Source organism: Thalia democratica, chromosome 1, assembly GCF_965202585.1.
Source record: "Thalia democratica chromosome 1, ktThaDemo2.hap1.1, whole genome shotgun sequence".
Taxonomy (NCBI): domain Eukaryota; kingdom Metazoa; phylum Chordata; class Thaliacea; order Salpida; family Salpidae; genus Thalia; species Thalia democratica.
This window is the reverse complement of record NC_139165.1, coordinates 101,572,101-101,599,154: the sequence shown is the minus strand read 5'-3', so window position 1 is coordinate 101,599,154 and position 27,054 is coordinate 101,572,101.

The window sequence follows — 27,054 nt, the reverse complement described above, 5'->3', positions numbered from 1 at the left end:
TTAAAAAATTTGCTTTATTATACTATTAGTTAATAATTTTATATAATTTCCTCTTTTATTTTTCATGAAGTATATTAAGGTGCATCTGTTGATCTGATCTTAAAAGTTTGCTCAGCCCATTTTTTGTACAAGGTAAATCACTCAATTAAATAATACATAAAAAATTAGCTTCCTAGCTGTAAGCTTGTGAGTACAAAACATTTTTTTAAATTTAGCTGTGTATTGTTACTTTTAAGTTGAACGAAGGGGGTCGTACTTAACACAATTCTAAACACTTCTACATAAGTTTTAAGCCTTTAAGTTTAAGTTTGTAACAATTAAAAAAGTCATGTTTTCATTTTATTGAAGAAAAGTAATGCTTTATTCGCAGAAAATTATCTTTAGTATATTCAGCTCGAAAAAACCTTATCTGGTAAATCTGATACTTCTTATAGAAAAGTTTTTTACTATATGTTTTAGTTTTAATTCTAATCATAAAACATAAAATGTAAAAAAAAACATTTCACATTAATCAAAATTCTTAAATAATTGGATCCTAATCTAGTTCCTACTAAGTTGTAATTAAAAAAAAATATTTAAATTAACGAAATCTTAGTAATAAAGCTATTAATGGCTACTTACAGTTTAAATAAAAGCAATTACTTATTATTTTAGTTTTAACGTCGTAAATATTAATCGTTAAAAGTCGTAAATTATTTCTTCAATACTACTGCAAATATGAACCTACACAAAAACTTTAATACTAAAATTAGTTCTAAATATCTAGTTAGTTAGACTCAAACATAAGTATCCTTCGTATGTTAGCTAATGTATCGAAATCAAACTGTCAACAACGTTCGCGTTAGTGGTATCTCAGTATACTACTACATATTCACTATAGATGCTTGGTAAAGAATAATCTAAAATTTATGATTATTGATTTGATAAAATATTAAAAACTTTCGGTATCTTTTCGCTAAAATTTCACAATTTACTTTTATAGGAACTGTAACAAATGCTACTTAGTTTACTATTAAGAAACTGTTTGCTTAAGTTTGTTACAAATGAGGATTTGTAAATACAAAACCGTTTTTAGTTTATATAATTAACGAAACCAAGGTTATGCGACACCCTAAATTTAAAATTTATACCATTCTGACAATGTTTAACTTAAAGATAACTAAAATTCATCGAGAAAATATAAAACACATAAAATTTTTAAGACACTAATTTTAAACAACTGTACAAAGTTAAGAAACGCCCTTATCCTTTTTTAATTTATCTATTTTACACCTGTTACTTCTACAAGTAATGTCTAATTTAACCTAAAGCAAATAGAAAACAAACTTCAAAGCTAAAAGTTTTGACTCATTTTATAACATGTTAAATTAACAATAAATAATAGATAGTTATAATGCTCAAAGTTATTTATGAAATCCTGATTTAGTAAAAAAACTGTTGTTTACAGCCGTATAAATTCAAAATATGATACATAACAAAAAGCATCAATTGAACTTTATAACAAAAAAGTTATGTGTTCGACACTGTTCAAAATTAACTAAATTGTGTGAAATAAGCAATTTATAAATATTCTAAGTGGTAACGTTTACATGAACTAGTATTTATCACCAAAAGGAAATAATTATCTTTAGCGTTTCAGATAAAGCGCGTGGTTCCTTGGAATTTCACCGTATTACTTATCATACACATCCTGAGTATTGACTAACGTTAAAAACATATGCACTAAGCATCATAAATATATAAAAAGTATTTACAATTTAATTTGAACAATTATTTTGAACATCCAGCGAAGCCATTTAAACTATTGTGGTTAAAATTTAGTCGTAAAAAAAATAAAAAAATATCAGTACTATATTTATAAATTGTTTGAAAATAAAAAAAAAGTACAGTAAAGGTAAACACTTTACTACAAATTTCGGTAGGTTTTAAATATTTTATTCAAAAATCAAGTTGTTTACTTATTTTACAGGACTTACTTAAACTGATTTAAGATAAATAAAAAAAACATATTGCGCAACTACAGTGTAATTTTGTTAATTTTAATAACAATTTTTTTACATATAATACATACGCCATAAAATTTAAAATACAATATACGTGTTAAATGCTTAGGAGGAAAAATAATGTTTTGTAGATATATATAATTTATATACGTTACATCAAATCAAGTTTTTAGGAACAAATAAAAACAAAATTCTTCTGTTTTTTCATAGTCCTTCTTCTAGTTTTTAGCTTAAACAAACTGATTATGTTTGAGTTTGTCAAGGTCGGTTAGTGAAAATTATTTGCGTCTTTGAGACTCATGAAATAAAGTTTGAACAGTACATTTTTTTTTGTTATCAAACGATATAGATAAGTTAATAATGTTTAGAATGAAATATAACCGTGATAAAAGAAGCTAAATATGATCTATCTTGTCAAAGTTTTAATGTTGTGCAATCAAAAATATTTTTTTTTATTAATTTTACAATTTTTAAATATAATATTTAAACTTTAAAATTGTTCTACTTTTCTCAAAGTGATTAAAAAATAGTTGTTAATTTTTTTATAAAACCGTTCTTTGACTACTGAAAATTTGTAAAGGGATTCTAAAGAATGTTATCATTTAATTTTTCAGATCAATTTTAAAGACAATCATAAAAAAAAGGTACTCTGTGTTGAATAAGTTTGTACATTACATTTGAAATATTATATTCATTCTACTTAAACATAAAAATAAAAAAACATTAGGTTTTTATTTTACTTTTTTACTGATGCAAGTTTGATATATGATACTTTAAGTTTTTGTTTTTCCGTGTTAATATACAAGTTTTTTTTATTCCAGTTGTTTTAAAAATTGAAGTTAATTTGATAAACTAAATTTTAAACAGTTTATTTTTTTTTGTTTATGTATAAATGTCAATACTTTTTAATAGGACTACAACTAAAAAATTGAAAAATTGTATACTGTTAAATTTCATATAAAACTTGTGTATAATTACTAGAAACTATATTTTCGTTTTCACTTAGTAGCAAACTTAACTTCAGCATAAATTCAGAAAATTAGCTTTTTGGTGTTCTACGGGTATTGTAAGAAAATAGGCAATGTAAACAAGAAGGTTAGTTTAGAATAAGAAAAAAAAAAGTTGAAGAAACTTTAAGTTCAAACTTTTAAAATTAGTATTTTCCCGGTTTAAAAAGAGCTACATAAAAGTTTCTAAAGCTTATCTAGAGTGTTTTGTAAACAACTCGATTGAAAATCGTATAAATCAAAAAAAGTGACTTTACATATTTGAGTTTAAAATTGCCTTACACATGGCATTTAAAAAAAAAAACACCTGTGCAGAATTCGAGACTTAATGAAAAAAAGTATATTTAAAATATACTGCTTAAGTATTTGTTTTAGTTATAATAGAAAATGAAAGAAAGGATTTCCAGTTACGTTAGTAATGATTCGTTTTTAACAAAAACATTATCGGTTACCTTGTAATTTAACAAGCGTTATTGCGACGAGTAAATTTTACATTTAAGTTAGTTACATTAACTGAATTTAAAGAAGAAACTCTAAATTTTTTAGAATGATAAAAAACATAGCTAGTAGATTTTAAAAAGTTCATTAATTTTTTTGTATAAGTTTATTTTTCAACACAATGATAAGAAACAAAAGCCGTAGAAACTTAGAATTAACGCAAAATATATAGAGGAGCTTAAATCTTGAGAATTCAGCGTAATTATCAGTATGATTTTGACCCAATTGAGACAAACTACTTCTTAAAAAAACATTGGACTAACTATTTTAAATATATGGATAAAATAAAGAAGTAGATTAGTATTTGATGTTATATTACAAAAACTTATTGTTCATTATTTTAAAAAACTTTCAGTTGTAGTAATCATCGCGGGTTACATGACAATTCAAATTCCGACAATTATAATTCCGACAATTCAAATTCGGATAATTCAAATACGATAATTCGAATTCCGACAATTTAAATTCCGATGTGGGCTACCGATGTTAGTGACCCAACATCTAAAGCCTCAGTTTGGTCAGGGTGACTTACTGTGGGCAGATAGTCAACCTGACCTTTTTGTTCAGACTTTTCCTGCAAGCGGGGTGACCTTCTAACAGGCTTATTTTCAGGACCCGCTGCAGGCAACTTATCATTAATATTCTCTAAGTGGGACATAGTACTATAACTTATTTATAAGTGCTAATTTGTAATTATCAGTGGAAAATATATAAAACACTTAAAGCTACTCTAGGCTATTTTATATAAATCAAACAGACAGTTTTAAGTGATGACTCTTTATATAAAACAAAACAAGAAATAATAGCATATACAAAACTATAAATTACTATGACAAACTTTTTAGAAACTACAATCTATTTAAATTTCTTTAAAAGACTTTAAACAATAAACTAAAAATTAAATAAAACTTTTAGTAAAGAATAAACTTTAAAAGGTTTAACAAACTATTAAAATATAAACCTGGCTTAAATGTTCAAACAATAAAACACCAGTTGAAATATTCACTTTAAAACAATACTAACAATCAAAATTCACAAATCAGTTCAAATATCTTGTTGCTTCCAGCTGCACACCAACTCACCAACTGCTTACAAATACACTGACTGTCATTTTCTGATATTTAGTTGCATCAGAATTAGTTTGAAACACGTCAGATGATTCTCATTGGCTAGTGCAATGAAGCGTGTCAAACTCAAAATATTCTCTGAGCTCAACTTTGAATAATGAATAATGCACGTATTCATTACACTATCTTCTGTAGTCCTTTTTTTTTGAAGAGGATTATCACTCTATCCTCTGCTTGCCTCCTGCTAGAAGAATTCTAAGGTGATGTTCACCTAAATCTAATTGGTAAACAGCAAAAAAACAAAATAAAAGGAACAGTGTAAAGAACAAATAAATTCAAAATAGTCATGAACTAATTTAAAAATCAAACTTAAGTAGAATATTAATAGGAGAGAGAAAAATTAAGTATTTGGTTTTCACATAATAAAAAAAATTTATATAATAACATAAATTTTATCAGAATAACTAACTCAGTAAAAAAAATCTTAGACAACATGGTAAAAAAAAAATGGTATCAACATAATAGTATTTGCACAATAAATAAAATGAAATATCAATAAATTTACGGTTACAATTCCAAATATTATTTTTACTATAAATAGATAAACAACTCTTAATCAAAATATTAAACTCAAAAAAAAATCTTTGGCAATATAGTATCAATTGGTATTAGAATCAAAATTTTTTCACAAAAAAAAAAAAAATTTTTATTTTAGTCATACAGAATCATCACTCAACTGTCATGCCTAACTTAATCCAAGAATACAAAGAATTTTATAAATTGTTTAAGGATATTTTAGAGATCATAAATCATAAGAGCTTGATGTTTCGGCGTAATTTATTGGAATTTTACGTTCCCTTAAATTGTAATTACCTGTGGCAGAAGATTTTATGTGTCTGGGCACGTAAGCTTTCACGTTTCTTATAGAGACTTTTACTAACCCCGAGTTCTTCTGAATTACCATGCTTTGTTCTGAGCAAGAATGAACTCTATACAGGCCGTGATAAAGTGAACTAAGTTTCCGCTTGTTTTGTCTTCTGAGCCATACCCATTCACACTCGAATATACCTGGTTCATAGTAAGGCTTATTTTTATAACGTTTGAACTGTCTACCAGTTTTTGCCATTGTATTTAAAAAAGTTTCGGTATCTAACAAATTAGGTGTGGTAATGAGTGAATTTTCCTTAATTTCATTGAACATTACACTACCCGAAAGGTTCAGTGATGCCCCTAGGGCATACTGAGATGGGGTGTACAGTGACCCTTCCACAAAGGTATTATTAATAACTGCAGTTATTAGGGGCAAATGTAGCGCCCAATTTGTCTTATCGGACAAAGCACGAAGTGCTGCATTGATAGTTTTATGTTGCCTCTCTATAAAACCATTTGTTTGGGGGCTGTACGGGCTAATTAAACGATGGTCTATGCCCAACTGTTTGAAGGCTTCAGTCAAAACAGTATTTACAAATTCTCGGCCATTATCGGAAACGACCACTTGTGGGACCCCAAACGGACCTACCCAGCATTGAAAAAAAGCATTCCTAACAGTCACAGCTTTTTTATCTGGAATTGGCATAGTCACAAGGAATCCTGTTGCTCGGTCTTTAGCTGTCAAAATAAATTTATTGTTGCAAGAAATCTCATTTAACGGACCCACAAGATCTATGTGAACAAACTGAAAACGTTCAGTATTGTCCGGAAAGAAACCAATTTTTGGCCGATTATACCTGGCAACCTTTGTTGCTTGACATACTACACAACTTTTGACCCAGTGTGTTATGTCTTTGATCATAGTGGGCCAGTAGTAGTCTTTTGCAATGGCCTCGATTGTTTTCTCTATGCCCAAGTGCAATCTATCATGAGCCATGTTGAATACTCTTAGGCGCAAGGCTTCGGGAAGAATCACTCGTTTATTGTCTTCCTCTATCACCACTGCTAATTTTTCTGGTTCTAGATATTCAATTCTTTTATCCATTTTACATACATTATCCATTAACCCTGATTCCTTAGCTTGTAATGTCGCAATTGCTTTCTTATCTATTTTTTTAGAACTAATTGCCTCTGTATCTGTGTTTTTTTCTTCCGAGCTAAAACAATCTGAGTTTATGAGTGGGTCTTCGTCAATAATACTGTAATCATCTGACTCACTGTCACTTCTATTCGACTCAGACGTGTACACATAATCTGAATCCTCTTTGCATACTTTCACATACATCGCCGTGCTTTGTGGTGGTCTACTCAAGCTATCGGCCACCACGTTTTTTATACCGTCAATATGTTTTACTGTTGGATTAAACTCTTTTATAGCACATATCCAACGTTGTTCCGCAGGAGATTGGTTAGCCACCTCATTTGTAATGGCCCTTTCTACTGATCTACTGTCAGTTCTAATTATTAAAGACCTCCCCAATACTCTACTTTGAAAGTGCTTAAAAGCCAAGTATACTCCACGAAGCTCCTTATAAAAAGTGTGACGTACCTGCTTGGATGGGGGAAGTTTTTTAGAAAAGAAGGCCAGAGGTTGCATTTCCCCATTTTTACCTTCTTGTTCTAACACTGCACCGACATGACTGTCCGATGCGTCAGTGAATAGAATCAGAGGTTTAGTGTGATCCTCGTAGCTTATTGTTGCTGATTCAACTAACATAGCTATTGTGTCATGATAAGCTTTGGTTTGACTGTCTGTAAGTTTAATGATTTTCCTATTGCTCTTTTTAGGTCCCCCTGAAATTTCTGTAAGTGGTGCCATTACTTCAGATAAATTTGGAATCAATTTATGATAATAACTGACCATACCAATAAACCTTTTTAATTCTTTTCGTGTTGTTGGTAATGGTAGTTTTTTTATCGCTTCGACTTTAGATTCCATAACATCAACCCCGTCAACACCTACTGTATGACCTAAAAAGTCTACCTTAGTCTTTGCAAAAGAACATTTTGCTTTATTTAAAAATAAACCGTTTGTTGACAATGTTTCCAAAACCTGTTTTAAATGTGATATGTGACTGTCCGCGGAATCTGAAAACACAAGAATATCATCTAAATATACAAACGTGAAGGCCTTACATGAAAACAAGATACTATCCATAAACTTCTGGAAACGTGTTGGCGCATTCCGCAACCCAAAAGAAGTCACCTTAGGGACAAATACTCCGGAATTAGTTATGATAGCAGCATATTTTTGTGAGTTTGGATGGAGAGGCAAACTATAGTAAGCCTCTTTAAGATCTAATGTGCTGAAAAAAGAGGTACCTCCCGGAATTCTTTCCGAAAGCATATCTATGCGCGGTAGCGGGTATGAAAATGGACGTGTGTGGGCATTCAAAACTGTGTAATCGACACAAATACGCAAATCACCATCTTTTTTGGGCACTACCGTGATTGGTGATGCACACATGTTGGCATCTCCCTTTACAACTGCTCCTCTCGCAATTAGATCTGAATAGTTTTTATCTACTTTTTGTTGACAAGTAAAATTACATCTCCGCGCCTTAATCATTCGCGGTTTATAGTTGTCAACTATAATCTCTAGAAAGTGGTTGTGTTTTCTCGGAGCAGTGTAATCAGGAGTTTTTGTAAGCTCAGGGTAGTTCATCAGTAGTGTTTCACATTTTGCCTCTAACGTGGTATTATTACTGTATTTAACTTCTCCTGAATTTGTTGACAAAACTACTGGTGTAGACAAGTTTGCAGCCTTGAACAATTTAGCTGTTTGGTTAGATTGTTGGTGCCACAACTTTAATGCAAATGGGCATATTGTTAATTTGTTGGCCATTAATATGTCCATGCCTAATATTCCATAACTCTGGGATTCTTGTGTAACCCAGAAGTTGTGTTTAACAATATCTAAATTACCTATTTGAAGTTCAACACAAGCGCTTCCTATTGGGTGGATTTCATTGTTGCCAATTCCTTTTATGGATTTACTGAATGGTTTGAAATAGTTGTTAATACCATTTGTGAGATTCTTTGGCAATATTGAAATTTCGCACCCAGAGTCAACCAAAAAAAGTACATTAGTAACATTGTCCTTTACAAATAGTAGACTCTGTGGTAAGGTTTTAGGATCAATTGACGGGGTGTTTGTGATAGAAAATGACCAATTGGTGTTGAAGTTCTGACTTGCCTTAACATCATGACGCATCTCACCTTTATCGTTTGGCTGACAGCTCTGTGATGGCTGATTAGACCGCCATGGTTTGTTAGTGGAACCTACAAAAGTAGGTTCAGTAGGCATTGTAAGAGGTTTTCTGTCCCCATCTTCATGTCCTCTTAATGTCTTGAAGATGGGAGCTCGTTTTTTGTTTGACGTTGTACTGTGATGCCAGCCATTCTTCAAGTATCGGGTGCATCACATTCATAAGTGTTATTACCATATTTTCTGTGATTTTTGCAAAGAAAGTTTGATGGCATAGTGTTGGCATTAATGTTTGTGTCATAATTTTCACGTTGGTTATAAACTTCTCCCGAATACCCCTGGGTACGTTTGTGATCATAATTTCTAAAATATTTTTGTCTTTGTGGAATATTATCTTGCCACCTTTGTTTAGTAGTGTAGCGCTTATTATATTTTAAAACATTAGGTTCATATGTAAAATTTTTAGCTTGTTCACAAACTTTCTGTTCTTCAATGTTGCATATTGATTCAGCCCGTCTTAAGAACTCATTATAACCAAGCCCAAAACATTCTTTAATTTTCTTTTTCAGATTATCTGGGGCATGTACATACATAAAATATTTAATTCTGTCTTCCTCAGCTGCTCTTGCCCATTGTTTAGCTGACAGAAACAAGTTTTGAAATTTTACTGGTCCCGACCATGATGGGCTCACACCTAAGATTCGAGGCAACTTACTGCCTTTGCCTTCTAAAAATTTAAACAAATTGTAGTATGTTCGGTCCTCATCATAAGCTTCAACAAAGTCTATTATGTCAGCACGCGGCAAGACTCTTTGAAGAATTTCAAACTTTTCTGTATCATCAGTGATGCCATAAGTACTACACCTATCCTCAAAAAATCTTAACTCAATAACAGGGTCCCTTATGGCTTCAATCTGGGGAAAAAGTTTGCAGTTCTCTAAAGTCCTTTGTTTCAGACTGATGTTATGTGTAGCCCCTACAGTGTTGGAAGAAGTATATACAGGACTGCTGTCACTATAACTCATCTTACTTTGGAATTTGTTTTGACCTTCATCTAATCTATTATATATAGAATTTAATTCCTTTTTTAAGATGGCCTTCTTTTCTAACATTTTAGCTTGGGCTACTAGCTTTGTGAGTTTCTCTATCTCCAAGTCTTCCACTTCTAGTGCACTTTCATAATCTAAAGCCTGCTGCTGCCTATTGGTGCTTACCTTACTTTCATTTTCAATTCTGTAGGGCCCAATTTTATTACAAGTGGTTTGTATCTTATTTTCCTCAAACTCTGACTTATTTAACTGCTGGTTAAAGGATTGGTAGTTCTCACTACTTAAGAGGACGCCATTGTGGGCTACCGATGTTAGTGACCCAACATCTAAAGCCTCAGTTTGGTCAGGGTGACTTACTGTGGGCAGATAGTCAACCTGACCTTTTTGTTCAGACTTTTCCTGCAAGCGGGGTGACCTTCTAACAGGCTTATTTTCAGGACCCGCTGCAGGCAACTTATCATTAATATTCTCTAAGTGGGACATAGTACTATAACTTATTTATAAGTGCTAATTTGTAATTATCAGTGGAAAATATATAAAACACTTAAAGGCTATTTACTATAAATATATTACTATATATTTACTCTAGGCTATTTTATATAAATCAAACAGACAGTTTTAAGTGATGACTCTTTATATAAAACAAAACAAGAAATAATAGCATATACAAAACTATAAATTACTATGACAAACTTTTCAGAAACTACAATCTATTTAAATTTCTTTAAAAGACTTTAAACAATAAACTAAAAATTAAATAAAACTTTTAGTAAAGAATAAACTTTAAAAGGTTTAACAAACTATTAAAATATAAACCTGGCTTAAATGTTCAAACAATAAAACACCAGTTGAAATATTCACTTTAAAACAATACTAACAATCAAAATTCACAAATCAGTTCAAATATCTTGTTGCTTCCAGCTGCACACCAACTCACCAACTGCTTACAAATACACTGACTGTCATTTTCTGATATTTAGTTGCATTAGAATTAGTTTGAAACACGTCAGATGATTCTCATTGGCTAGTGCAATGAAGCGTGTCAAACTCAAAATATTCTCTGAGCTCAACTTTGAATAATGAATAATGCACGTATTCATTACACCGACAATTCAAATTCCGACAGCTCAAATTCCGACAACTCAAATTCGTACAATTTAAATTCCGACAACTCAAATTCGGACAATTCAAATTCCGACAACTCAAGTTTGTTCAATTCAAACTTTTAAAATTCAAATTTTTAAACTCAATTGTAGCAATTTATATTTCGATAATTTAATTTTGGACAATTGAAATTCTAACAATTTAAATTCTAGCAATTTAAACTCCGACGTTTCAAACCCGACAATTTTAATTTTGACAATTCAAAAGACGACAACTAAAACTATGATAAATAAAACCAACAACATAAAATAAAGTTTCAAAAACTATTCATTTTTGTAGCAAGTAACCTCTTTTCAGTTTTTGCTATGAAAGCTTTGACAGCATTAATTGTTTTATGTATTATTATCTTGAGTAATAAAACTTAGTTTTAAAATAAATACAAAAAAAATCAAAGGAAAATTATATATTATAAATAGTTTAATAATAAGAGTTTATTCTTATCGTAATTGTATATCTCCATGTACTTGTCGTTTTTTAGTGTTGTGTTATTAATTTGTTAAGCTTTATTTTGAAGTCTTTAAGATATTGTGTTGGATTTTAATCTCCTATTCTTACAGAGTAGGATTTTAGCAACATACGGCCCGCAGGCCAGATCCGGCCCTCAGGAGAAAATGACCGGCCCGCTAAGGCCAATATTACAAAAACTTCAATAAATTTTGTATCATAATTTTACAATAAAAAAACGTTAAGAATTTGACTTTAAAATACTTAATTTAAAATAGAATTTTTATTGATTTATAGTGATAAAAACACCATTTCACGTCGTAACATTTTGTTTAGTTCAAGATCAGAGGTAATACCTTTATTATAATAAATCAATTTAAGAGATATGCTTGGTTATATATACGCAGTTCTGGCGGTTACTAACAAAATGCCGTATTAAAATGGTATCCTTAGGTAGTTCTATGCTACTATTTAGATCAGGGGTCGGCAGGCAGTTGGTGGTCGCGGGCCAAATTTCAAGTTTACAAAGTCTTCGCGGGCCGCAGTTTTAGTTTTAGTGACATTTGAATAATCTTTTGGTTTTAGTTTTAGTCACACGAGAGAAAAGTTTTACTTTTATTCAAGTTATCATTTTAAATAACTTTTAACTATACATAGAATGACTATTTAAGTTAAATTAAGTAAAATTAGAATAAAATTTACAATGACTTATGTAATTAAGTGTTAATAAACTATGTACTTTCATAAGCACTTACTAAGTTAAATTTAATACTTTTGTAATTTTACATACAATTTAACTCTCTATAAAAACCAAACTTGAAAGACAATTTATTAGTTACTTTTATATATGTGTTATATTATCAACCCCTTTTTTCATATTTCTAAGAATATTAACTTCAAAAAAAAGTTTTTGCGTGATAAATAGTTTACATTCATTAAAAACTTTAGTAATTAATTAATTTAATAAAATTAATACCTGTTTGTATTATAGAAAGCTAGAATAAATTCTTTAACATAATTAATTCTCGAATACTTAAACAAAATATCTTATTAGTAACTAGTCTTTTACATGGTTGTCACTTAAAAAGCAAAAATGTCTGAGTTCTATCAAACAAGCCTAAGTTCATTAAAAGTTTAAAAAGCTTGTAAATCGTTGTAAATCAAGCTTAAGTACCTAGTAAAAATATCATCATCATTAAAAAGTACACAAAGTGTGAAAAAACAAGAAAAAACTACAATTAGTAAACTACACTACGGTCATAAAAACTATTCTCGGAATTCTAAGATTTATTTAAAGTGTTTAAAATAGAAGTTTCACACACATCTGAGTTTTCAAGCTTTTAAAATAGCCTGTTTCTGTACCAACCAAGTTAAAACAAAGTTTACAACATAAAGAAATAACGAAACTTATTAACAGTAAACAAATTACAAGCCAAAAAAATATAAAAAAGCTGGAATGGACAATTAACTTTCTCAAACAGTTTTAACAAAAGTATAAAACTTAATTAAGTCATTAGCGAAGAGAAAAACCTCTTTTTTTTTAAGCATTACAGCAATTCTTTATCTGCAATAAGAATTTAAAAATATTAGTTGTAAAATAAAAGACGAGCAACAAAAAAAAATGTTAGTTAGGAGTTATTGCGAGAAACGATAAAAAAACAAATCACCAAAGTCCTTTCCATCAAAGTATATGATTAGCTTCAGTAACTAAAGAATTATCAGAAAAAAGTTGTTAAGGCAAGTTATAGAGTAGCAAAATTTTTTATTGTAATGAGATAACGTTTATAATTAAAAACTTTTTCAAAGAATTTTTGTTGGCAGTAATGAAAAACTTTTGTTTATTTCTTCAATGACAACAAAAAGTCCTATTTAGGAAATGCATTAAGGTTATAAGGTCGCATAAATCAAATTATAACTTTAATCAATATGTAAAGATGATAGCACTGATAGACAAACTATTGCTCATCTGAGAATTTTTATTAGAGATGTTTTTTTAACTTTGATACTTTAGTATAACTTCTTGGTTTAGTTCAAACACGAAGCACAACAATCGGTGAAATTTTACAAGTAAAAGGTGCAATGCACCAAAAGTTTTTAGAAGTACAATTCCTTATTTTATTTTTAGTATAAAGTTTAATTAAAGTTTAAAAAGTGTCTTATAAAGTATATCAATATTAAAAAACACTGTTAAGCTACCTTAGTATATTTTTTAATAAAGAAATGTTTATTTGCTAAATTTTTTGTGTCAAATCGAAATTTCACTACTTTACATGTAAAAATTGTTTGATACTCCAGACTTTTTCAAAAATTCTCAAATTCAAGTTTTTTTCCAAAATTTTTAAGCATAAATTTTCAAGTTCAAAGCTTGAATTTGGTATATTATAACATGTATTATAACTGAAACTAACACTTTGGGTTGAGCAAAATTTACATCATAAGTTTAATTTGCCACTCTTTTAAGCAAAAAAGCCAGCCTGAATTAACAAAAATACTCCTAATATTTTTGTATACAAAAAACAATTCTAGCCAAAAACTTATAAAATGACTTAGTTAATCTGAGATTTGAAGTCTTCAAATAGTGATAGTCTGAGTGTGTGTCAATGTTAATAAACTATCCCTAAGTCTTGTTTATATTAAATAGGTAGCTCCAAAAAACAGCAAGTGTGTGTATTGATATGCAAAGCATAAAAGTTAACTTAGTTTGACAAAATCAATCTTTGAAAAATGAAAATGTATACCTAACAAAAACTATATTAGTTTATGTCATATATATTGTTTTAATTGTGTCTGTACAAATTTAGATATTACATGTCGAAATAAAAAACCTAGAAATTTATGCATAAACTAAACTTAAACTAACTAAAGTTTTTTATAAAAAGCGGTTTAAAATATCAGCATTTTTTTGAGTTGGTGTGCATATAAATTAGTTCAAGTGCAAAGAAAACTTCTAAAAAAATAAAATGTGTCAAAACAAAACTTAAATAAAGCTTTTTTCTTATTACTATGTTATTTTAGATGTTTTTACACTAAAACATAACATTTACAAATAAAAAAAATATAAAAGAAACTTAGGTATAAAAAATATTGGAAAGAATATCTAACCTATAAAGAAATTACACTTTAGTTAATTACTGTGCATTATTTTTGTACAAAATTGAAAACATTTGCATTTATTTTATTTGATAAATAGGTATGATATAACTAACTTATTAAATTAAAGCACTTTTTTTCAGATAATTACTTACTGTTGTAAAATAGAAGTTATTATGAAACTCAGAAAAATATCCTGTTAGAATGCTAATCTGTTTTTTTTCACATTTTTAAATTAAAGTAGTAACTTTTTCTAATTATTTTTAAATGTTATACAGATACTTAAAACCAAACTAAACTAATTAAATCGAATTACCGAAAAAAATTTAACTTGAAATATATTTTTGCTCAGCGGGCCACTTTTACATGCTCGCGGGCCACAAAATTTTCTTTCGCGGGCCGCATTCCATTCAAAAAAATAACGTGCTCACGGGCCGCAGATTTACCCTTCTCGGGCCGCAATGAGCCCGCGGGCCGCTGTTTGCCGACCCCTGATTTAGATTAATCTCTTTAAATAACTAAGTAGGTATAAAGAAAATAAATTAAAATAATACTTCTAATCTAATAGGTTATAAGTGTTGGTGGAACCCAAACTGCTGTTTATTGAAATAGTTTTACAAAGCAGTTAGATTATAAAAACTAAAATTTCTTTAAGTAGCTTTTTAAGATTGTTAGAAAGCTTAAACTACTTGTAAAAAGAAATCGAGTCAATAAGTTTAGACTGTATTTACAAAAAAATAAATTTGCAATAAACTAAAACGAATTGTACTAACAAAATAGTTCGATATAAAACACTTCGGCTTAACAGACGAGGCGACGAAAACAAACCCAAAAAAACCAATAAAAAACAAATACTAACAAACAGTAGGTCAACTAAAAAAGCCAAATTCAAACGAGCTCGTTACTGTTAAAGAGAACTTGAGAGAAAAAAAGAAATAAGATGACTTTCTACCGCTACAGAGCGGTTACAAGACCTAATATTAAAAATGTTATTAAATTATTGTTCAGCACAAGGATGACACAAATAGATGATTCCAAAAACTTAATAAAAAGTCGTATGTTTTAGCTTTAAACATTACTTTCGAGTAAATTTTAAGTAATCGAGTTTTTGTATTTATAAATATAGCATTAAATCGGTCAAGGGTTAAATATTTATTATCCAAGATCATAGAATCTAAGAGCAGCAGTTACAAGGGTAATATTTGCGGTTATGTTTTATCCGATTTGTATAAAGTTTTCATCTTTAAAATTAAAATTTTAATATTTTGAACTTAAAAAACGTTTGAATGTATGTTCAATTAATACAATGTCGTTATAATAGTTGTTCTCTTTTAAAGCTTAATACTTTTTGTAATGTAAGTCACATTGTTGTAACGTTTTATGTAAAATAAATTGTATCTCTACATATACAGTAAAACTTAATTCTATGCTATTTTTTTTTGATAAAAAAAATCATTTTCTAGTATTAAAATCAGTATAATTGTTTTTTGATGCAATAAAAAGCATTTAATTTACCACTCTTGTGTAATTTAACTCTAGATTTGATTTTAAATTGTGCTCCTTTTTTTTTGAGTTGCTCATTTTTCTTTATTCAAGTTATCAAATTTTTGAAGGCAATTTTTTTTTGATTAGATTAGTGTAACATAGCGCTAAATTAAATGTATATCTATAGCATGATATTCTAGGTATGTTACTGTATTTAGTGTAACACTTTCGTTTCTTATAGTTTCAAAAAACAAATAAATTGTTTTCTTAGTCAATGGTGAGCTTTTATTGATCAGTTTAAAGTGGAAGAACTCTAAATTTTTTTTCACGTTTTAATATAACATAACCAGTTTTTATCATTGCTCTTTTAATTTTTTTTACAACTAATATTACATCAATCAATGCTGGTTATATGAAAATAAAAAAACCTATTTAGTTTATATTAAAAAAAATTTCGAAAAATATATATTCATTTCTAAGCTCCTTGTTGTAAAAGACCATTTTAGTCACATATGAAAGTTTCAGTGGTTTTGAGTTTTTAACTAGTTAAACCCATACAAAATAAATTGTAAATTAAGTTATATTCTTGGTTAAAAGCTACATCTAACAAACTAAAGCTATTTAGTTGATTTTACTCTTTTAGCTTTTTACATTTACTACAGTTTAGGACAACTTGTGAAAATTATTGACTTGGAAGAATGATATATTAATTTAGATACTTTATGTTTAAAATACACAATAAGGTACTATTAAATAGTATTTTTGATTATAAAGTGTATTTTAATATTTTTTATAGACTACAAAGCTTTATATTTGTAACAGTTGATATTAGCTTTTAAAGATACTTTCTTAAAGATGTAGATGTATGTCAAATAGATTGAATATTATTGAATTTTTTATAGATGAACATATAGATAGAAAATGTGTTGTAAACTATTAATACATATTTATTTTTCTGTAATGTTTTATAAATTAGATAAATATTGATTTATTACTTAAAAAATCTGTATTGGTAGCTTTTTAGAAATTTCCCATTTTACTTTTTTAAAAAGGGTTACAGCAAACTCAGGCTATTGAGATTAAAACACCACGGCTACAAGTATTTTACACAGTATGTGGATATGGTTTGACAACAGTATTCTGGTGTGGAACCTTTGATTTGGAATCTGTGATGAGGAATCAGTGATGTGGATCCTGTCATCAAACACAGGGTTGCCACTTTACCTGGAAACCTAGAAAAACCTTGAAAAATATGGAATTCGACAATTTAGGCAAAAATAACCTGGAAAAACCTGGAATTTGAGAAATTTTGAAAAAAACCTGGAAAAACCTGAATTTGAGAAATTTTGAAAAAAACCTGGAAAAACCTGGAATTTTGAATAATTTTGACATTTTCAGTACAAAAATTTAAATTTGACACAAAAATCTATCATATAAATAAGAATTTTTGTCATCATCAAATTTTTTTTTATTAAAAAACACATTTAAAGTAACTTTAGAGCATCTTTTAAATGTTTTTGTACTATTTAACATAGTTTCTTTTATAGAAATTTACTTAAAACTAAAAATAGACCTAAAAATGTTCACTTTTAAAAACCTGGAAGAAATTTTGAAAACCCAGAAAAATTTTTGAAAAAACAATTGACAACCCTGGAAACATCTTAATGCAGCCTGTAAACAAAAGATGAAGAAAATAAATCAGAAGAGGTAGGTAGTTTTTTTTAATTTAATTTTTTTTTTGTTTAAAACAAGGTAGAAGGGTGCTAAAGAACAATAAGCATATATATATATATATATAAATTTATTTATTTATTTATTTCTGATAGTGATAGTGTGAGAAATATTATCATGGTAGTTAAATTTTGTACACAAATTTTATAAAAAAGTGTTTTATTATCTAAAATTTATAAGATTTTAATGATTGGCCAGAGTTAATCATATAAAAATTATTATATTTAATAAAATTTAGATTAATAATACTTTACTTAACTCTTTAAATTTTTTTTAATCAGAATTTTTATTAGATTTTAAAGCCTTATTAAATTTTATAAATAAATAAAAGGTAAATTTTATGCCTGTAGATATGTAAAATTACATAAAACCACCACAAAATAACACTTTAGCATGACTATAAAACAGTGTGATTTTTTCTAAACTAAGTCGACCAACTGCAACGGTTACAATTCATATTTATTTCATTGATACCTTTTTCTAATTTAATAACAACATTTTACCTATAAAAAATTTCTATAAATTATAAAACAAAACTTGGGTACTAAAATTTACTAAATATTAATTGAGTTACTGATGTAGTATATTAATATTGTATGTTTAACTATCTAAGTACTTAAAGTTTGAAGCTCTACTAGTAGTGTTATTTTACTGTTTTATTTAATATAAAATTTTCAGACTGTAAAATATTATAAGTATTAATTGTGTTATATTAATTCATGAGCAACATTTAAAAGAAAACTTAGTGAATCGAAAGTAAATGTGATTTCAAACACAGTAGAATAGTTTAAAAGAATATTGAAAAAAAATAATATGTTATAAAATTAAATATATATATGTTTATCAATTTGTATGAACTACCACCATTATAGACAATCAACTGAATATAGAAAAATTTATAACATCACTCTACACACTACTGATTTATATTATTTTTGTTGAGCTTCTTAAACTCAAATAGTTATTAAAATTGTAAAATTTACATTAAAGGGGCTATAGTTTTAAATATTAACAACACTTTTAATTTTTAAAACAACAGACAATGTTTCTTAAACCCAATATTGCCAAAACTAAACATTAAAATCATGGTCTTCAGTACTAATCATTAAAATCATGATCTGTATTACTAATTAATAAAACCATGATTTGCCATTGTAACTACACAACTTTTATAACACAAATTTATCTTCTTTTTTTCATTACAATCTTCTTTACCCTTTTTACAAAGTAACGACAAATATTTTTATTTTCAACCCAAAAAAAGTTAAAACCATAAGTTAAACATACAAAAAATAAGTAGTTGTAATTTACTTTTTATAAATTTAAATTAAGTCTAAAGTGCTCTGTAAAAAAACTTTCTATACTAAAAATCTATAAATTGAATACATTTACAAAAGAACAAAAAAAAAACTTAATTGACTAAAATAACTATTTTAATGGTTAAGTAGAAAATTAGTTTATCTTCTAGCAACTTTTTTTGTAAATAACTCTTTCATCTAAATTAGTAAACTGTTATATCTTTAAGATAATTGGTAAAACCGGGTTGCCAAAAAGCTTTGTAACCTGGAAGTTATAATTTTTCAAAAATTAAAACTGAAAAACCTATAAATTTGAAAAATTTTAAATAACTAAGTAATAAATTTTTGTTATGAATTAAAAAAATATAACTTTTAGATATACTTTTTTTGTCATCATCAATATTTTGTTTAATTTACATTCACACTTGACGTAGCTTTAGAGTTTGTTTTCAATGTATTTATACTATTTAACACAGTTTTTTACTTCAAATTTAATTAACCACCAAAGTATGCACTAAGCTGTTTTAAAAACAAAATATTTCTTTCAACTAAAAACTAAATAAAAGTAGGTACTTTTAAAATCCTGGATGAATTTTGAAAACCTGGATGAAATCTGTCAAAAATATTTGGCAACCCTGTTATTATCAGTACTATGAAAAAATATATTTACTTTACTTGCATAAAATAAAAATTTTGTATGAAGTTTATGTTTAACTTCTAATCTAGTAGTTCTAAAATTATTACAATATAAACTAGACTAATGTTTGTCAAACCCTGTTAAAGCCTTTATCAAATGTAACATTGAATATATTTTCTAGAACAAACGATACTGTAGTTTTAATAAAAAATGCAACCAAGAAAATTTAATTTCTTAAATTGATTCTCATAATTTGCTGCAAAGCTAATATTTTAAGCAATTTCAAAAATATGGGTACTGTTTGTAGTACAAACTTTAAAAATAGTATATCAGGAGTATTTTAATTTTAATTTATTATACTTGTTATTTGTGTTTAATTATCTTGTTATTTGTTTTTAATTATTTTGATTTATCTTGCTTTCCATACATTTTCAAGAACATTTAATTGTTTTTACTTTACCTTTTTCATTAAATAAATTAACTTATATTTTCTTAAAAGTTAAATAGATTTTGTTTAATATAACAAAATCATAGTTTAATTTTTTTATTGATTAAATTTTTTTTAATGACAATAAACAATATTTAAAATATTAGTTTTATGTAATTTATGAGGTGACAAATATTTTATATTTCTAGAATGTGCGAAACCTGATTTTGTTGCCCTTCATTTTGAAAAAAGACCTTCTAAAAACTTAATGTAAGTTTTAAAACTTGTATAAAAGTTTCCATTTTTGGTTTTTCCACCTAAATTGTTGGCCGGGCATTTTCTTTACTAGGTCAGATTTAACCTACTCGCAGTAAGTCACTCATCCTGTTGTTGTTAGACTAACTTACATGGAATATTATAATAAATCATGATTTAACGATTTTCAAATATAATTTTAATAAATTTAAATAAATTTCTTTATCAACTTGTTTAATAGTAGAAAAAAAGATGCTTGAGTCATTTTTATGCTATTACTTCTAATTCAAATCAATTTCCAACCAAAACATTCAAGCTAATCATTTCCCACCTAACTTTCTCCAACCCCAGCTATATTTTATCCAACTAGTTCACATCATAAAAAGTTATCAATTATAACACTATTCTATCAAAGTAGTCAAATCCCGCCTTCGAAGTTTCTGTAACTTCTGTTTGTACATTTTCTTCATTTCCTCATCATATTTATAAACTCGTTAAAAACGTAATAAATATATTATAATTTCATATCTTCGGTAGAAAGTACACAGAAAATTCCTATAAAGTTTGTATATTTTAAGATTTATCATAGATATTGTGATTTGTCACTAGAAATGTTTCAAATATTTTTCAATAAATGTGTTACAAAAAAATAAATGAAAACTTCTTTAAACCACCAAATTTCGCACTAAGTGCTTTTTATTTGCAAATTGTATATAGATTTTAATTATATTTTTTCTTATTCTATCTTGCCCAATTTTATTTAGATTTCAAATTTGCAAGTAATTTAGGAAGCTTAAATAGCTATACTTTAAAAATTATAAAATTTTAAATAAACCAGTATTTAAAAAGGGAAAACTAACTAAGTAAAGTAATGGGTAATGTAACATTAAAACGTTTAATAATTTTATTACAAAACATTTTCGATCTCCTATTTTTCAAATTGATTGTTTTACAAATTTTTCTAAAAGTAGAAGCTGATGAAATAATTTCAAACTACAATACTATTTATAGTCTAAATTTTAAATAGTAAGTAGTTGATAGATTTTATTAGTTTTAATACCAAAAATAATTACTTAATGTATACAGAAGAAAAACATTTTTTTTAAAGCTTTGCACTATTTTGCGAAATAAATCAATAAAAAGTATCTAAAACTAACCTGGTTGACACAAATAGTCTAAAGTATCATTGTTTATCTATTAACCTAAGTCAAGCGAAAAAATTTAATCAAATTTTGAATGAGACTTTTAATTTTATTAGTAAAAGTTAATTGCGGACTAAGTTGAAATATAATCTATATACTAATGGCCAACAAATGCAATTTTATTTTTGGAAAATATGATCTGTAGTAGACTTACCATTTCAGTTTACATGATTTACAAAGATAATAACTAAATCTATAAATTTAATTTAAATCAAATAAACCTTTATTTATTGCTAGTGTTCAAGTTGTAGCAGTAAAACCCTAGCATTTTGGTAAGTCTGACTTTAAGTTATACTTTTACTTATACTATAAACTAATTACAACTTGTCTTTAAAGTTATAATTATATATTGCAAATAATTTTTTTTCTTCTATACTATTGTTGTTAATATTTATAACATACTAAGGTTTTGTGAAATATCCTTTTTATGTTTAAAAGTTCATTTGAAAACTATAAATAAAAAATTTTTATGTTATAAATCATTAAAAGCTATCATTTTTCTCAAGACCATTTTAGTAAAATTAAAACTTTCTGTGGTTTGAATAAGTTCTTAGATAATTGTATATCTTCAAAAATTAAATTTAATTCCAATAAGGTCTTAGTTGATAATTAAATCTATATTAAAGCTGTTACAAAAACCTCTCGCTTATTTACGCACATTGTGTCCACAGAAAAAGTGCTTAAAGATATGAGAGATCGTAAAGAAACGAGAAGTACCAAATATACTCACTAAAATGGCTGTGTTTAAAATTGCTTCTAGTTAAAAGCAGACTGGGCCTTTTCCCACTTTTAAAAAATTTGTTTAATTCATTAATAAATATTATAACAAAAGATAAAACTAAACATGTATTAAAAAAAAGGAATTGAATTTCTATAAAATAATAATACGAGTAGTATTGAAGTTGTATATGTTTTTTAAATAAAATGAATAATAAATGACTTTAATATTGATGAACATCCATGTAGATTTAAAATATATTGTGGAATATTAATACAAATATTTTTTCTCTGTTTTGTATTATGTAAGTTAGATCAATATAAATTGGTTAAACAAATATTAAAAGATTATTGTATTGGTAACCAGGTGTATGGTAAGGTTCAAACAAACTCAGGCTCTTTAAAATAGTTAAGGCTAGTTTGAGCCGTTATAAAAAACTAAAAACTGACTTAAAACTATTTGATATGCTTTGAATAGTTTTTTTTCATTTAATTTTGCGCTTATATAAAATAGTTGTGTCATTAAAACATATTCAGTTTGTCTTGAAAACAGTTGAAGCAACGACACTAAAATAAGGTTGATTAAAAGTAAGAAAATCAGGATAGTTTGAATTTCTTAAATCTCAGGCTAAATCAAAGAATTATTATTTATATTTAGGATGACTGAGGCCAGTATGGTGTTATTAAAAAAGTTTAGGCGAATTAAAAAATTTTTTAAAGTCCTAGTCCTTTTTCTAAATCATAAATTATATTTCGTTGTGCCATACTCATTAACATGATATTTTATAACCAAATTTGTTCAAAAACTTAGTTTTTAATGATATTAAATGGTTTATAATCAATAAAAAATATCTAGAAGTATGTTAAGAATTTAGAATTCAGGATGAAACAGTACACTTTAAGGTCACTCAGGACAGATTTAAACAAGGTTGCAAACACAAAAGATAACTTTAGATCAATTTATCCTTTAAAGTTAATTTACTCAAATTGAAAGCTAGCTATCCTATTAGTTATCAAGACTTTTGAGGATTGAAGACTCTTTAAAATAATCAAGTTAGTTTAAGTCTCAGAACAAGGAATTCTTAATATTTTTTTCGATATTGGTTTAAAATAAAAATGACATACATTTTTGTTAACAACACTGAAATTAGCTAAGTAACTTGTTCTGTAAAGTATTAGCTAATTATTAAAAGCGTCATAATTAAAATTATATTAAATATTTACAAATAAAATGTTAGATATGAATATTTAGATATTACTTTTGATGTTTATTTAATTTTTTTATTAAATGAAGGTAAACATAAGGTGATTCCCTTAAGTTTACAAAACCTTTGTTTAATGAGTAAAATATTCTAATCGTTTTTATTAAAAAAAAATATAATAAAATTTAATAATTATCAAATAACTTACTAATAAAATAATTGAAAAATAAACTTATTATAATTTTCAAGTCAAAGTCTTGGAAACGTCACAATATCTATAACACAGTAAGTTTTTAAGGAACTAAAAGACCTTGGAAATTTGGTTTAAAATAACTTATTTGACTTAAAGAAATTAAAAAACTTAAATTTTATTTTATTTTTTAAGTTTACTTAAAGCTTAAGTTATGATTTTAAAGATTATTTTTTTGAGGACTTTCCTAGAGTCTACTAATAAAAAAAAAACTATAAATAGATTTAATGAGTTAATTGTTCAATCAAAAACTACTTCTATGTTAATTAAATGCTTATAGTATTTTAATGGTTATTGGAAAAGAGAATGCTGAAATAAAAACAAGATATAAAAATTTGATGTCATTTGAACACATACAGTTGTTGCTAATATAGTAAAAGTATTGCCTAAATATAGTAAAATTCTGAATACTCCAGATAAATTAATATTTTCTAAAGCTTAGAACAATTTTAAGATAACTCAAGTTTGACTTTTCTTGTTCATGATTACTCAGACCAATATGGTCTTTGTATAAAAGACTCAGGACACTTCTAAGAAACTTCAAAAATATTAGTTTATGTTTTTCTCTAAATCCAAAATCAGATTAAATAGTTCAATTTTTTGATATTTTCAGTTTTGATTGTTCAAAACTTGTTTTAAATTATTTAAAACTTAATTTATTATTAAATGATCGAAGAATACTTTTGAACATATTTATAAATTTAGGGTTACTCAAAAATGTTTTCGTTCATTTATTAAAGATTGAGAATGGTAAGAATAGTTTTTATGTTAAATTTAAGACTTGTAAAGGATTAAAGACTATTTAAGTCAAGCATAGTTTAATTTTCAAAACAAGTCGTTCTGAAGTCTTATCCAATATAAAGATGTAAAACAAGGTTTTCCATACTTTTTTCAAATGACCTCCTTGAAAAGAAGTTAAAAAATATGTAGCCCCTCCTACAAGACTATTCGAAATTCTACCAATATAAACACATAAGACCTTTTTTATATTTCTCTTCAACATCAACTCCAGAAAATCTATTGTAAGTTTTAAAACTACCATTAGAAACACAGTATTTTTTTCTTCTTTTCATTAATAAATCAAGAATGCTAGTGTAAGTTTCAAACTATTAAAATAATCTAATTAAACGCATTCAAAAGTACCTATAAATTTTTGCATATCAGTATAACTATTATAGAATATTGTATACTATAGAAACAAATATTTAATTAATTCTCAGTTGTTGCTAATATACCTAAAAGTAACAGCTAAAGATATATATCATTAAAGCCTTATAAAATCAGACTAAGTTTAAGTTTCTGAACTAATCTATTATATGATTTTTAATATTGTTTTTTAGTCTAAAATTATGTAAAGATGAGTTGTGTAAACGATACTGATATATTTTTTCGTAGTATTTTGTTAGTATATGTTGTATATTAACAACAACTTCTAAGTTCATTGGTAATTTTGTTTTTGTATACATATATTTTTATTCAAATACCTTATTTAATAAAATAATTTTATTAGTAAAGAAGTTCTTAGCAACTTTCAGGTTAGTTTAAATTATTTATATCCTTAGGAAAATCTTAGTAAGTTTAAATAGTTTTTTTTTTTAAATCTATATTTAAAATTTAAAAGATGTTGCTACACTTAAAAAATAGTTGCTTTTATATTATATATTCTTTAATCTTAAATCTTGAATTCACCAATTTCAATTGTAATTTTCTTCTTTTAGTATATTTGTATTAAAATGGCCTTAAGTTTCTAATTTATAGCAGTTGAAAATGTAATTGAAAATATCACATTGCTGAACACCTTGTAAACAATCTTAGTTGTGTAAAATTCTTTTGAAATTTTAATTTTTAGTTTTAAAAGACTATGGTCAAATATTACAGAATTAAAAAACTCTTGTACAAATAACTTAAGCTCTGAAAAATTAAAGAACTTGATGAAAATGAAATTTTGTTGATTTAAAAACCATGAAGTACTAATTAAAAACTAATTTTTATTACTTACGTTTTTTTGTATGACTTTTGTAGTATATGTGTATTATTGTATCGTTATAATTGTATTAGCGCAGAGAAAGTTGATAAATTATATCGGAAAAATAATTGAGTTATTTATTATGTGTTATATTAATATGTATTACATATTATTAAATATGTTTAATGTTTTAACTAAAAATAATCAATTAATTGATAGATATTTCTTTGTAATGAAGTTTATATTACTATTATTTAATACAAATGTTTTATCACTACTTAACTTGTGGTAAGTTTTCTGCAAATTAAATACCTTAATAAGCTTCTTTTTTGTTAAGATAATTTATTTTAATCTACTAAGTACTTTTCAACCTTGAGGAAGAAATTTTTCTGCTAACTTCAAAAACAAAATCAGTAATTGATGGAAGTCAATAATATTAAATACGTTTATTATAAAATGATATTATAAATATGTACTGGAAGATTAAAAACTTAATAGGACTTAACCTAGATTTAACAAGCCCAATCATATAGGTAGGTCTATTTTTGTAATAGATAAGTTTACTTTTTTTTTAGCTGATTTGGTAAAAAAAATCAGTATAAATAACATTTTATCTATGTTATAATATGAAACCTTATTATTATTTGTTGGTATCATTTAAATCATTTTTAAATTTTTAATTACAATTTTATAGTTAATTTTCAAACTATTTAAAACTCTATAATTAAAGACTTAACAGTACAGTTGTTTTTTTTTAGTTTATTACTTTTTTCTCTCCTTTTTTATATTCAAAGTGAATCGATCGTATACTATAATAGTATTTTATTTGTACCCTTTTAAGTTGGCTATGTTAAAGTTTGTTTACTCAATTATTTTTAGGCTTATTGTGTTTTAAACTTACTATAAATATAACTTCAGTTAAAGTGTGTACAATTGACACAAATCTCTAAAATATTAAAGTAAAATAGTAAAAAAAAACATTTCTAAGTATATATTACTAGTTAAAATCTGATACAAATATACGGTTAATTATATTTAATTAGTCATGCTTGATTGTATAAAATTAAAAAAATATATATTTGCAGAAACATTAACTAACGAAAGTAGTAATGATACATTTAAAGTTAAGCAATGGTGAACTGAAACAAAAAGTAGCAGGTCATGCATTTGTTAAAGTAATTAACAGTTACATATATTTCATTGTACAAATATATAATTCATTGAATACTAATTTATCAGAGGAAGATAGTTTTGAGGCTAATGAAGAAGTTAGAATAAGAAAATTCTCAGCTATAAAAAAGGAGTTGTACCATTTTATAAGCATACATAAAGAACTCTACCAACTTTATAACATAACAGTTGCAAAAGACGATGGTACAGTTTTATACGAACTAGATATAAGTAATGTAGACGACGGTGAAGAC